The following is a 12807-nucleotide window of genomic DNA, read 5'->3' on the forward strand; positions in this document are numbered from 1 at the left end:
GATGGGAGAGAGAGAGAATCAGGCCAACTGAAATAAGAGGAGGGGCCTCTTTAAATATGCTAACGAGTACTGTGAAACCAACTGCTATTGGCTGACCAGCTTATGTTTACAAAACACAGACCACCAAGCTAAAAGAAGCAGCCAAACAGGTTTTTCAGGGTCAGGGTTTGACCAGGATTATTCAGTTGGGCGGTCCGGCTTCTGTTTACATTCTCGGCATAGTGTTGCACATTTAAATACAAATCATTATCGCTTCGAAGAACACCTAATCACTTTATGAATGATGGTAGAAATGTTACATTGAGTGCCTCATCAAGAGGCTGTTTGTGGCTCTTCAGGACAGCTGTGGAGTTTCATGTTGAGAAGGACTGAAGGAATGTCCGTAAGCTACCTGACAAAGCCTAAAGGAAGGAAGCCTGTTTCCTGTTTTTTTTGACAACAGCCCATACTTGCAGAGATGCACATAAATAAACGATGAAACGTCGCTGCAAATGTAGGCAGCTGAAGTTTTTTTTTTTTCTTAGCAAACAAGTGCATCATCAAGCTTTGCAATTTACATAACTTCAACAGTTTTTCATGTTGAAGAACTCTCCATAAAGTACTATGGCAATGTACTAAAGAAATGGTTCAGAAGTTGTGTAATCCCAAACATACCTTTTCAGATTACAAACTACAGCTAAGACTTTGTTCTGTGCTATTTACTATACAAACATAAAAATGATAGAGCTTTACCATTATTCAAGTCAATGATATTGTCTATTTCTAAAATTGCAGAAGATACAATGCAGACGATATCACGATTAAATGATAGTAGTAAATAACATTCACAAAACTTAAAAAAAATACTTTTGTAAATATTTATGTCAAGTTTATTTGAATTTTACTCAAAAACATTTAAAAAAAAAAACAGTAAAAAAGGACAGCAGATTCTCTTTAATTCTCTCCAGTTTTATATTTCAGTTAATTTGATATAATAATTGACTTTTTAAATCAAACTGTTTCTTTATTTGTGAACAAAGTAATGTTATTTGGATTGATAAAATGTGCACATCCAATAAAAAACAAATCTCTAGAATTTGTGATATTCAATAGTTTTCTTTAATTAAGATATCGGAACTGGCCATATTGGAAGTGTTATAGAGTGCCGAAGTTATCACGTCACTTTGTAGGCCAAAACGCAGAAATGAGTTAGCAGTTTAGCACTTCCGGTTCCCTCGCTTTAAAGTCTATGGGATTTTTGAATGGGTTTTTGCTAAATCGCCTGAAATAAGGTCTGTGGTTAACAAAGCCTCTAAATATTTTCACGTTTTGATCTACGACATAAAACACACAGTTACGTATAACCTACTTATGAATTTTAAACTTTATTGTGTCTGCTTGTGTTTTTATAGACTTTATATAGGCTTCAAAATGTATAAATCTTGATAGACAAAATGTGTAAGGGTCACAACTCTTTGTTAAACACAGATCTTATTTTTTGTGATTTTCCAAAATTCTATGGGGAAAATGCATAGCTTTTCGAACGAGGGAACCCATGCGCCGCTAGCTTCCGAGTTGTCCTACAAAGTGACGTCATCACTTCGGCACTCTATTAGACAGGACAGTTAATTGTAAAAACACTACTAAGAGAGTTCTGAAAAGAGAATGGAGATGCTGACCACTTTTTTTTTTTCTTTTCTTTTTTTTTTTGGGATAAATTCAGTGATGACCAAACCAAACAAAGGTCAAGAATCTTATTACAGGTCAGGAAGAACTGTTCTTCGCATACAGTACAAGAACTGTAGCAGCAGATTTGTGCATTATTTTGTGCTTATAAGTCCTAACTTACTATTTGATTTCAAAGCATATAATGCAGAAAATAATTTGCTGTTGTTATTTAAGCGTTTCACCTTGCCATGTTTGCCAGAGATATTCATTACCATTCCAAGCACTCGTTCCCTATAGGGAGGGCAAACAGGTCATTTCCTGCTATACTAACCGCATTCTCAAATATCAGCTAATAGGCCCCATTTTGTGCTTAATAATGGTCTCATAGATGCCATACAGACACACAGGAACCATACTGTCTAAAAAGGCCCTCCTTCCTTCCAACAGTAAATGCCCTTGGTGATGGAAAGAAACAATTTTAAAAATATGAAGCATCAGCTGATTGGTTGGGCATCTTGAATCTGATCCACAGAAAACTATGAATGAATTACAGATGCACCAGCAAACTACACATCTAGACTTGAACAACACTCCCTTCAACACCACTAAATGAGCAAAAACACATTCAAAAACAAAAAGAAAGAATAAATCCCCAAAGCTCAATAGTTTAGCATTAAAAAGTGTTTTTACATAAATGAATAATACATCAAATGAGAATGGGGGGAATTAAAATGCAACTTCGTTGTCATATGGGCAGCCCAAAGGCAGCTGACAGGCTTTGGAACAGAATGTACTGATCTGCTTTATACTGTAGGAGAACACACTCTACTCAATTCACATTCAGTAAATGGTGGATTAAGGTTAGGCTGACATTTCCCCCCCCTCCAATCAATTTGAAATCCATTTCAGAGAGAAAGAGAGGAAGGGAAAGTAAAAGAGGTTGCCTTACCTGCATAATATGATATCCTTGAAATATCTGCAAAAAAAAAAAAAAAAAAAAAAAAAAAAAAACAGAATTACGTTAGAGTTTATACAGTTGCAGAAAAAATCTTAATCACAAAAAAGCATTGAATGTACTGTATGTTCAAGCACCAGCGTGTGTATAGAGAGCCCTCTAGCTGTCAACTACTCTGGTAATCTACACATTCAACTACAAACTCATTTTGAAACAACCACTGACACAGAAATAGAAAACAAAGAAAGGGGGGAGGGGGGGTTATGAAATTATAACTAAGCACAAATACAGCTACTAGACTAATTCTACAAATTCTAAAATCCAGACCAGACAATGTCTATTTGTTTTGAGGTTATATGCGAACTATATGCGAACATTTATAATAAATGTTTTTTTTTTATTTTTTTTATAATGAATGTTTGTAAATGTTTCATTAACTTTTTGGCGTGTTACAATATTTGACAATCCATTTTTGACAAGATTCAACTTATAGTCAGGTCAGGTGTGACTTATTTTCTGGAAAATACAGTAAATATGTCAACACATGAATGAAACTTGCCACCATTAAGCCATTTCATGAAGCTTTAAAGGTTTCCATTTCTGTGTATAGAATAGAATAGAATATAGAATTATGTCCAGTGATCATAAACAAAAACTGAACATGAAAAAATGTTTGTGTGGAACACAACATAACACAATAGAATGGAGTTATGTCCGAGGATCACTAGCATGAAACTATAGAACACAGAAAGGACAGAGTGATAGAAAAAGCAGAGAATGAGGTCATTCTTGAGCCCACTGCAGGTCAGCCAGAGGCTGAGCGACGATCAGAACCACAGAAAAGTCATCTCATTATACAGCTGGATAATCTTTTCATTGTAGATGCTGAATCATTGGAATGCAGTGCATTTCAGCTATTCAAAGCATCAGTATTTCACACTGCATTCCGCTAAAAGGTGAATAAACAAAAGGTGGTCAGACTTTGTAACTATGATGATAAATAAGACTGCATTTAATTCATAGGTCACAGCAGTACTCTACAAAACTAAAAATCTGGTGTGTTTTTCTCTGCCAGCAACCAACTCCGTGAAGTTGAACTATGTTCAGCTTTAGAGTTAATACCAGGGAGATCTTAAATGCAGGCAGCTATCAAACTGGCAATCAACCTAAAGCTCACGCTGCACTAGAGGGAAATAGCAGCAAAGCAGACAGTAATTGTGAAAAATAGGCAGTTCAGAGAAACAAAAACTGAAGCCATCCTTCATCGAGAACAAAGAAGATCAGTAAATTGTCATAAATGAACACACACAGTGCTGTAGCTCCGGGCTTGACTTAGAGAGAGAGCAGAAGAAGAGGCTGAGATGTTATCACTCATATAATCTCCTGACTGATCAATCACACCAATCCGAGAAAGTGCTCAATTCCAAAAACTGTCAGTGGCATGCTACAACTGCAATGTTTTCAACAGGAATAGAAAATAAATGTCTCTGTAAATAAATGTAAGACAAAAACACTGTGCTGTCCGAGAAAAAAACATGTCATTCTAACTTAAACTGATTTTTGGAATATGCCAGCTTCTTTTTCGATGGAACAAGATCTACCTCCAGCCATAGCCATCTACACCAGCTTGGAACCATAAATGACAAGCTTGGACCAGAAACTCTAGCTACTATGAGAAGCTGGTTTTATTTCGATTTTCCAACAAAAAAACAAAACTCGTAGTAAAAAAGCAAAAACAACACAAGACTAAAGAGGGATGACAGCCAATATCTTAATGATGCCTTATTGCTTATTGAATAACAGCCAAACGATCTTGCACAAGTTTTCTGAGAACGACATTTGTTATTATGAAACGCTGATGCCAAGTAAGAGTATTATGACACCCAGAGCATTTTACACAAAGAATAAATCTAGAAGCACGCTAAATATTATGCTCACCATGATAGAGCAAAGCAGAAAATCTCTTTCTAAATCTTCCTCAATCGAACTACGTTTTCCAACGAAAAAAACGACAACCTGTTAGACCTTCAAAATATATATATATATTTTTTTATTTTAATGTATTTAGACAAAAAGTATTTTAATATACACTCATTTAAAGGATCATAAGGAACACCACACTAATTCTGTGTTTGACCCCCTTTCATCTTCAGAACTGCCTTAATATACTACGTGGAATTGATTCAACAAGGTGCTGAAAGCATTATTTAGAAATGTTGGCCCATATTGATAGGATCGCATCTTGCAGTTGATGGAGATTTGTGGGATGCACATCCAGGGCACGAAACTCCCGTTCCACCACATCCCAAAGATGCTCTGTTGGGTTGAGATCTGCTGACATTTTAGTAAAGTGAACTCATTGTCATGTTTAAGAAACCAATTTGAAATGATTCGAGCTTTGTGACATGGCGCATTATCCTGCTGGAAGTAGCCATCAGAGGATGGGTACATGGTGGCCATAAAGGGATGGACACGGTCAGAAACAATGCTCAGGTAGCCCGTGGCATTTAAACAATGCCCAATTGGCACTAAGGCGCCTAAAGTGTGCCAAAGTGTGTTGTAGCCCATCCGCTGATGTAGCCTATGGTTGTGCGTGTGTTGTGGCTTCACAAATGCTTTGCTGCATACCTAGGTTGTAACGAGTGGTTATTTCAGTCAAAGTTGCTCTTCTATCAGCTTGAATCAGTCGGCCCATTCTCCTCTGACCTCTAGCATCAACAAGGCATTTTCGCCCACAGGACTGCCGCATACTGGATTTTTTTTTTCGCTTTTCACATCATTCTTTGTAAACCCTAGAAATGGTTGTGCGTGAAAATCCCAGTAACTGAGCAGATTGTGAAATACTCGTACTGGCCCGTCTGGCACCAACAAACATACCACGCTCAAAATTGCTCAAATCACCTTTCTTTCCCATTCTGACATTCACTTTGGAGTTCAGGAGATTGGCTTGACCAGGACCACTCTCCTAAATGCATTGAAGCAACTGCCATGTGATTGGTTAATTAGATAATTGCATAAATGAGAAATTGAACAAGTGTTCCTAATAATCCTTTAGGTGAGTGTATGTCATGCCATTTATCAGCCACTTAAACATGGTAACTATCCCTTCTGCTTTTCTTAAATCGAGTACAAATTAAGTCAAAAACATAACAGAGAGACATGTGTTTTACTCAGGGCAGAGGATAGGAGGAGAGTGAGCCTCCTATCATAAATATTACGGGAAGCGCCCTAGACAGACGGGATTTAAAGTTTGTCGGCTGAAGACCTAAGTTCAGTTTCAAGATGAAAAACATACCAGACAGACAGAAATGTCTCATCACTGCTATATGTACATTGACCCCTAATAACCTAACGAAAACCTCAGCTGTTCTATAACAGTTAGGTGCGCAGACCTCAGCCAATCAATAGCAATAATAACAGGGGAAAATGTCACCATGTCACACTATGGCCTAAAAGCAGCCTAGCCCAGGATTATTTCCTTAATGAATACGAATAGCCCAGAGGGAGGGAAAAAAATACCCAGAGGCCTGGCTCAGATGAATAAATCCACATTCTAGAGTCAAACATTACAAAACTGGTGTGCACATCCCAAACACCCAAAATGGGCTCAGGTGCAGGACAACTGAATGAAGTAAACAAAATAAAGCAGTGTGAAGTCCGCAAAACTGACAGGTACTGCTCCAAAAAAATATTAAAAGAGCAACGTTTCGACCCTCAGGTCTTCATCAGGCACCCACATTCTACTCATCATGACCTGGCTTTATAACATACACATGACAATTCCAATGCTCGGTCGAGCAGCCCTTCAGGTACGAGAAACTGGAACTGGAACTGATGCGCGTCTGGACAGAGTCATGTGGTAACATAAATATTCACCCATGCAGGCAAAAATGTCATCTACGCGAGCCATCACTGAGTCAACACTCATCGATCAATATCAGATACAAGACTGACCGTAGAACAAAGATTCTGATTTTAGTAACATTGAAGCCGATACAATAGTCGAACAATACACATGAGTAAATCAAAGGTGCTGATAGCTATAATGTCAGACAAACCACCATATGATTTAATTAGCTAGTTCAGTTACTGAATAAACAAATGTAATAAACATGGAAGTATTCAATAACTACACAACCATTCCAAAGTTTAGGGTCAGTAAGATTTTTGTTTTGTTTTTATGTTGTCTAAAAAAATACAGTAAAATTTATGTAAATAACTTTTCTATTTTAATGCATTTTGATTTGTTCCTGAGATGACAAAGATACATTTCAGCAGCCATTATTACTCAGAAATCAACATTAAAAATAATTAATTATATAACTTAATATTTGCATTTTATTTATATTGTTTATATTTATTTATATAAATATATTTTAAAATTATATGAATTGATGACTAGAACATTCAAAATAAACAACAGCATTTATTTGAAATATACATATTTTTTTTTAAATAATAAATCTAAAAGTTTTTTTCTTTCCAAATCAATATAATATACACGCCACGGTAATATATTTAAAGAAAAATTCCTGGTTAAGTTAGGCTCAGCATTTGTGGTATAATGTTGATTATCACAAAAAATATTTCCACTGTACCTCATTTTCTTTTTAAAGAGATGAAAATAGCTAACAGTGAAGCCCTTTCAATAGAAGTAAAGAGCCAATGTGTTAGTCAGTATTATAGACACATACGATGTAAAGAAAATGCATGTTAACGTGATTTTGTGTAAAAAAAAACACTTTTTGAGCTTTTCTCTGTGAAGTTATGTTCAATTTTACAACTTTGATGCCATGACACAACACCTAAAATTAGTGAAAAAAAATGATTGATTAAACAGCTTCACAGCACAAATAATGCATAATCTGCTTTTAAATCTGCCAATATTTTCCCCCATTCACTTCCATTGCAATTGCCTCAATCTTGATTTTGTGATTAAAAAAAAATAGAGGGAGGAGTGAGTCAAAGTCATTTTTGAGGTAATCAACACAACTGTTGTCAAACTTGAATTGAACCCTTAATATTCCTTTAAGTCTCTTTACTCTTTATTCCAAGTTGGCTGTAAGTTTACTGAAAATTATATAAACTCTTAAAACATCAACAGTATAGGTTTCTAAAACTTACATCAGCGCTGATTTAATGTATAAGCAACATTTGCTGTGCCTGTCTGGTGGATCATTCCAATACCTGCAGCAGACCAAAGCTATGTTGAGACTTGTCAAATACACAGGAATTTGTTCTAAACAAATGTTGCAATGCATTACACACTACCTTCATATGGCGAATGACATTTAAAAACCTAATAAATTATTACACAGATAAACAGCATTAATCCACCATGTAAAAGACCACAACAAGCTGACACTACCATAACTCAAACCAAAATAATGACGCAAAAAATTCTTTAAAACATTTGCAGGATCGTGTACATTAAGCAATAACAGTGAAAGTGGCCATAAACACAGGCACATCTCTTTTATTTAGTATTTGAGGACGAATATCGAGGCTTACTGAAAATACACCACCATATAAAAAACATAGCCTCGAGCGCAGCTCTACACCAAGCCAAGCCTCCTGGAGTTCTTCCGATCACATTTGCATTGGAAATATGAAATATGGCTCGAGGTAACCCTACTCCACCCTGAAGCAGTAAAAAATGTCCTTTGTTTTATAGATGAGCCCAAATGCGAGTACGCAAAGCAATGTTTTCAAATAAGATGCTTCACCTGGATGGGTCTTAAATATATGTGACATAAGCTTCCGACCCTAAGTTGCCTGTTAGAAACTCTCTTCATGTCTTTGAGCAGCTAGTAAATAATGAATGATTATAAACAATGCCCCAGTGATTAATGTCAGCACTATAACAAAGACTCACGTACCTGCACTAGCACAACTTAGAAAACTCCAGAACTGCATGATTTATTTCCATGTACCTTTCCTGGCTCTTTCCTCAGTGCTCCTTACCTGTGCAAATGACGTAATGCTAGAGAATACCTGCAAATGGTTCCTGATACCCACACATACACACGCCTATAGAAGCCCCGCCCACCACATAACGATGCTCTGATTGGTCAACATCCATAAAAAGCAGGTGAAGGGCAAACACTCATTTAAGTGAATCGGCTCTCTCGAACAGATCCTTGCAATCAACCGGTTCTGCACGCTGCATCATTAGTTGTTGTTTTTTTATTTACGTCATTTAGATTTCACACGTTGTGATAAAATTCTATTTTTAAAACAACTTGGTTCGTATAAGCCTAAGAAAAAAATTCGGTCTGATTCGTGAACGAATCGTTCAGAAAAATGGTGCGAGGCGGTTCAACAGATTCAATAAAAAGAACGATTCGTTCAAGAATTTGTAAATCAGCATAAAAAAAAGAAGCAGAATAAAGAATAAAACTTTAATAAACAGATCACTAATGTAATATGGTTATGGAGATATATCATATTCTCCTTGCTATTTATTGTAGCTTTTCCAATCATTGTTTTCTTCCATTTCATAAAATAATACTCGAATTAAATTTAACCCGTTCAACCAATATTAAACCATGAAGGCTATCTGAGATATTGGGCTACATCGCCTCCCTAACAAATATCCGAAATACTATTATCGGAACTTCATTAAGTGAAAATTCTTGATACATAATATTGATAGAAAGCATCATAGGGCAAATGCTAATAAAGCTCGCATGTACACAAAACTGGTTGCGTCTTGTTATTGTTTTCAGTTCACCATGTGAACAGAAACAGTCTGACAACAATACACAGACCCTAACACAACACAGTTAACTCAAGATGACAAACCAACAGCGATCAAGACATATTTGCACCGGGTTATTAAACATGCAGATCGGTGTTAATTTTGACACGACGCATTTTCGTTGAGGAATAAAACATTGTGAGTGGCTTAAAATTGCTGGGTATGGTCTCTTTCGCATTGCCAGGAGCGTTTAGTCCTGCAAAACCGAGCTTAGCTGACTTTAATCAGAAATTTCATAATGATACGGGAATCTTAAGCCCACTACAATGCAATAACACGCCTCGCATTCACAATCTAATTCAACACAAATGTCACATTGGCCCAGGAAAGCCCACTCTTCACGTCCAAGTGCAGATCCGAGCCCCTCACGCTATGCTACCAGGCTAACACACTTATTACAATTATTATAGCAAATATAAAACGTGCATTCTTAACAAGGGAACAATATTTACCATATTCTTTTCATCGAATGTCTCCAAAAACGGGCCTTTTTTGATAAACACCCTGTGATTTTTGGCTTAGGTTTGTATCCCGTGTTAACACTGTTTTTTGGGTCCGTCCAGGCTCCGTGGGGTCTGTAGTGGATCTGAAGCCCGGAATCCTCCCTCTTTCTTGCTCTCACTGACTCGCGCTGCTGCTGGTGATGACCGATTCGCGAATGAATCATTATGCTGAACCGACACTTTTTATTAAATCTTTATAACCGACTCGCAAAGCATTTGCACCTGCAAGGAAGAACATTAAAAATGTAAATAAATGTATTGGAGTGAAATGATAATAACTATAACGTTAAATGTGTGACAGGTAGGAATATTTATCCATAAAAAAACAAAGAAAGAAAAAACAAAAGGAAAAAAATCTTTGTCTCAATTGAAGTGAAAGCATCAAATCCAAATAATTTTTAACATGAATCTACATTTGTATAAACTTAATCGAAAATGTATCATTTTATATGCAGCAATATGCAGCGAATTTAACTAATAGTCCATGGTGACACAAATGAATCAGTGAATCGCTTCGCTGAAACGAAAGAACCGATTAAACGAATCGGGCGTCCCAACTTGTCTGCTGCAGTTCTGAATCGCTCTCGCCAATATGGCTGACTCAACCCGTGAGATGAGACCAAAAATATTATCTAGCTAGCTGATGATTATTTTTCTGATGGAAAAATAATAATCTATAGGCTACTGGTACAGCAGACTCGCCTGTATTATAAATATTGAAGTTGGTGTTGATTGTGATTCATTTGGAAATGCCACCAACAAGGGATCAGCCTACCATCCACTTGACTACATCAGTATGATATGAAACTGTCAACTTTACAGAAGAATGTGCTCACAAAATTTCTTTGACATCATAACTAATAATTTCTATGAATCAACAACAGTCTGTTATTTTGTTTCTTAATTATACACATTCATTCATATTCCACGCACACCAGCTCTGAAAGCACTGATGTGCAGCACGCCTACACACACACAATCCAGGGACTTAGGGACAGGATAGATGTGTGCTGGCTTTGTCTTCCAGACACATCCCCAAAATTCCTTCCAGTGACGTCTGACAGTTAGATGGCTGACCTCCGGGTCAGAGTGTTACAAATCAGCCAATCACTGCTCTCTGGATGGGCGGCAAAAAACAGCCAAGGGCCCCTTCTGCAAACACTTCCAGAGCAAGAGGGCTGATTGAGAATGGCTCCACGTTTTGTTTAAGACACACTTATTTAAAGTGCGCCTATTATGGATTTTTGAAAAAGACTTTTCATGTAGTGTGTAACATAGCTCCAAGTGAATGAAAACATCCTGCAAAGATATTATGTTAGTGTCTTTCAAAAGTAAGAGTCGTAAATAAATTAGTACGAGTAAAATAATCAGATTGTTTGATGGACATGCACTTGTTAAAGGAGTAGTTCACTTTTAAAAAGAACTTTAACTGATAATTTACTCACCCCCATGTCATCTATGATATCCATGTCATTCTTTCTTTAGTTGAAAAGATTCCATTCCAGCATTTTTCTCCATATAATGGACTGATTCAATGGGAACCAAATGGTTCAATGTCCAAAAGACAGTTTCAGTGCAATCTGCAAACTGTTCAAAGCGCTTTAAACGATTCCAGATGATGAATAAGGGTCTTATTAAGTGAAACGATCACTCATTTAAAAAAAACAAAAAACAAATTTTAAGTTTTATAAGCTCAAATGGTCGCCTTGCTCTGTTCTGTGATGCGCATTCGTGACTCTCCTGTTCGAATTCGTTTATCAAAATGAATGAATCTTTTTTCGTGTCATGTGGTTCATTCAACAAACGAAATGAACGAGTTGACTCGGGAAAAGATTCGTTCATTTTGCTGAATGAGTTCAAGTAGGAAAGTCACGAACGTGCATCACCCTAACAAAGCAAGGCGACCATTTGAGCTTATACAACTTAAACTTTGTTTTTTTTTTTAAATGAGTGATCGTTTCGGTCTTATCAAGTGGTCTTGATAAGACCCTTATTCATTAAAATAAGACCTTTATTCACCCCTTATTTATCATTCTTGCAGAAAGGAGGGAGATTTATTCATCTGACGAGTTGTTTAAGAATCATTGAAAATGTGGTGATGTGCAAATGTATATTATGATCAAATGAAACAGTTTTTTTTTTTACCTTTGATGCATGTAAACCTGTTGTAGGAGACTCCAAAACAACATTAGGAAACTTTAAAATAGCATAAAAATCCAACTTTATTTGTAAAGCACATTATACAACCAGGTTGACCAACTGGTCATTGACAAGATTTCGGACAGATTATAAACACATGAGTAACAAAAACAAACATTTAAAACAAGGGACAAACTAAAAATTAAAAATGCAGAATACATCTCAAGCATGGTTTAAATGCAAAAGAATAAAACTGAGTTTTAAGTCGTGATTTATAAATGTGAAGGCTGGGGGCCAATCTGACATGTTGAGACGAATCATTCCACAGCCTCGGGGCCACGACTGAAAATGCTTGATCTCCACTATTTTAGACCGCATTCTAGGGACAACAAAGAGCAGCTGGTCAGCAGACCTTAATGACCTCAGAGGAGCGTGGAGCTTCAGTAGGTCAGAGATATAAGCTGGGGCTTGATATTTATTGTTATATGTTGTGAGAAATTATAATTTACTGTATAAGAAAATAAAACCTATTTTTATTAAACAGTCATTAATATTTTTATAACATTATGTATGCATTGGGAAATTATTTTCATTACAAGAAATCCCATTTCCCACACCATGCTATTTTGTAATAATGAGAATTATGTGTTTATATATATATTTATATATATTACATTATTGCATTATTATATATTATTATATATTATATATTGCACAGACACACAGACACACACACACACTGTTACGCAATCTACTTATTATGGCTTCAGTCCATCTTGAGGCAGTGCTGGTGTTTGGACCTC

The 12807-nt window shown here is 36.3% G+C and overlaps 1 protein-coding gene across 1 annotated transcript in view; it reads right to left on the minus strand.

Annotated features, from left to right (window-relative positions):
* The window catches only part of ptk2ab (protein tyrosine kinase 2ab), a 63118-nt gene extending 53131 nt beyond the window's left edge, over window positions 1-9987 (minus strand). The window contains exons 1-2 of the mRNA XM_089117775.1: window positions 9815-9987; window positions 2597-2623 (exon numbers count right to left, since the gene is read on the minus strand). The gene's annotated coding sequence lies outside the window, so the exon portion shown is untranslated. The remainder of the gene's footprint in view (window positions 1-2596; window positions 2624-9814) is intronic.
* Between the last annotated feature and the right edge of the window lie 2820 nt (window positions 9988-12807).

The sequence above is a fragment of the Pimephales promelas genome, chromosome 12 (assembly GCF_988280905.1).
Source record: "Pimephales promelas chromosome 12, fPimPro1.hap1.1, whole genome shotgun sequence".
NCBI classification, from domain to species: Eukaryota; Metazoa; Chordata; class Actinopteri; order Cypriniformes; family Leuciscidae; genus Pimephales; species Pimephales promelas.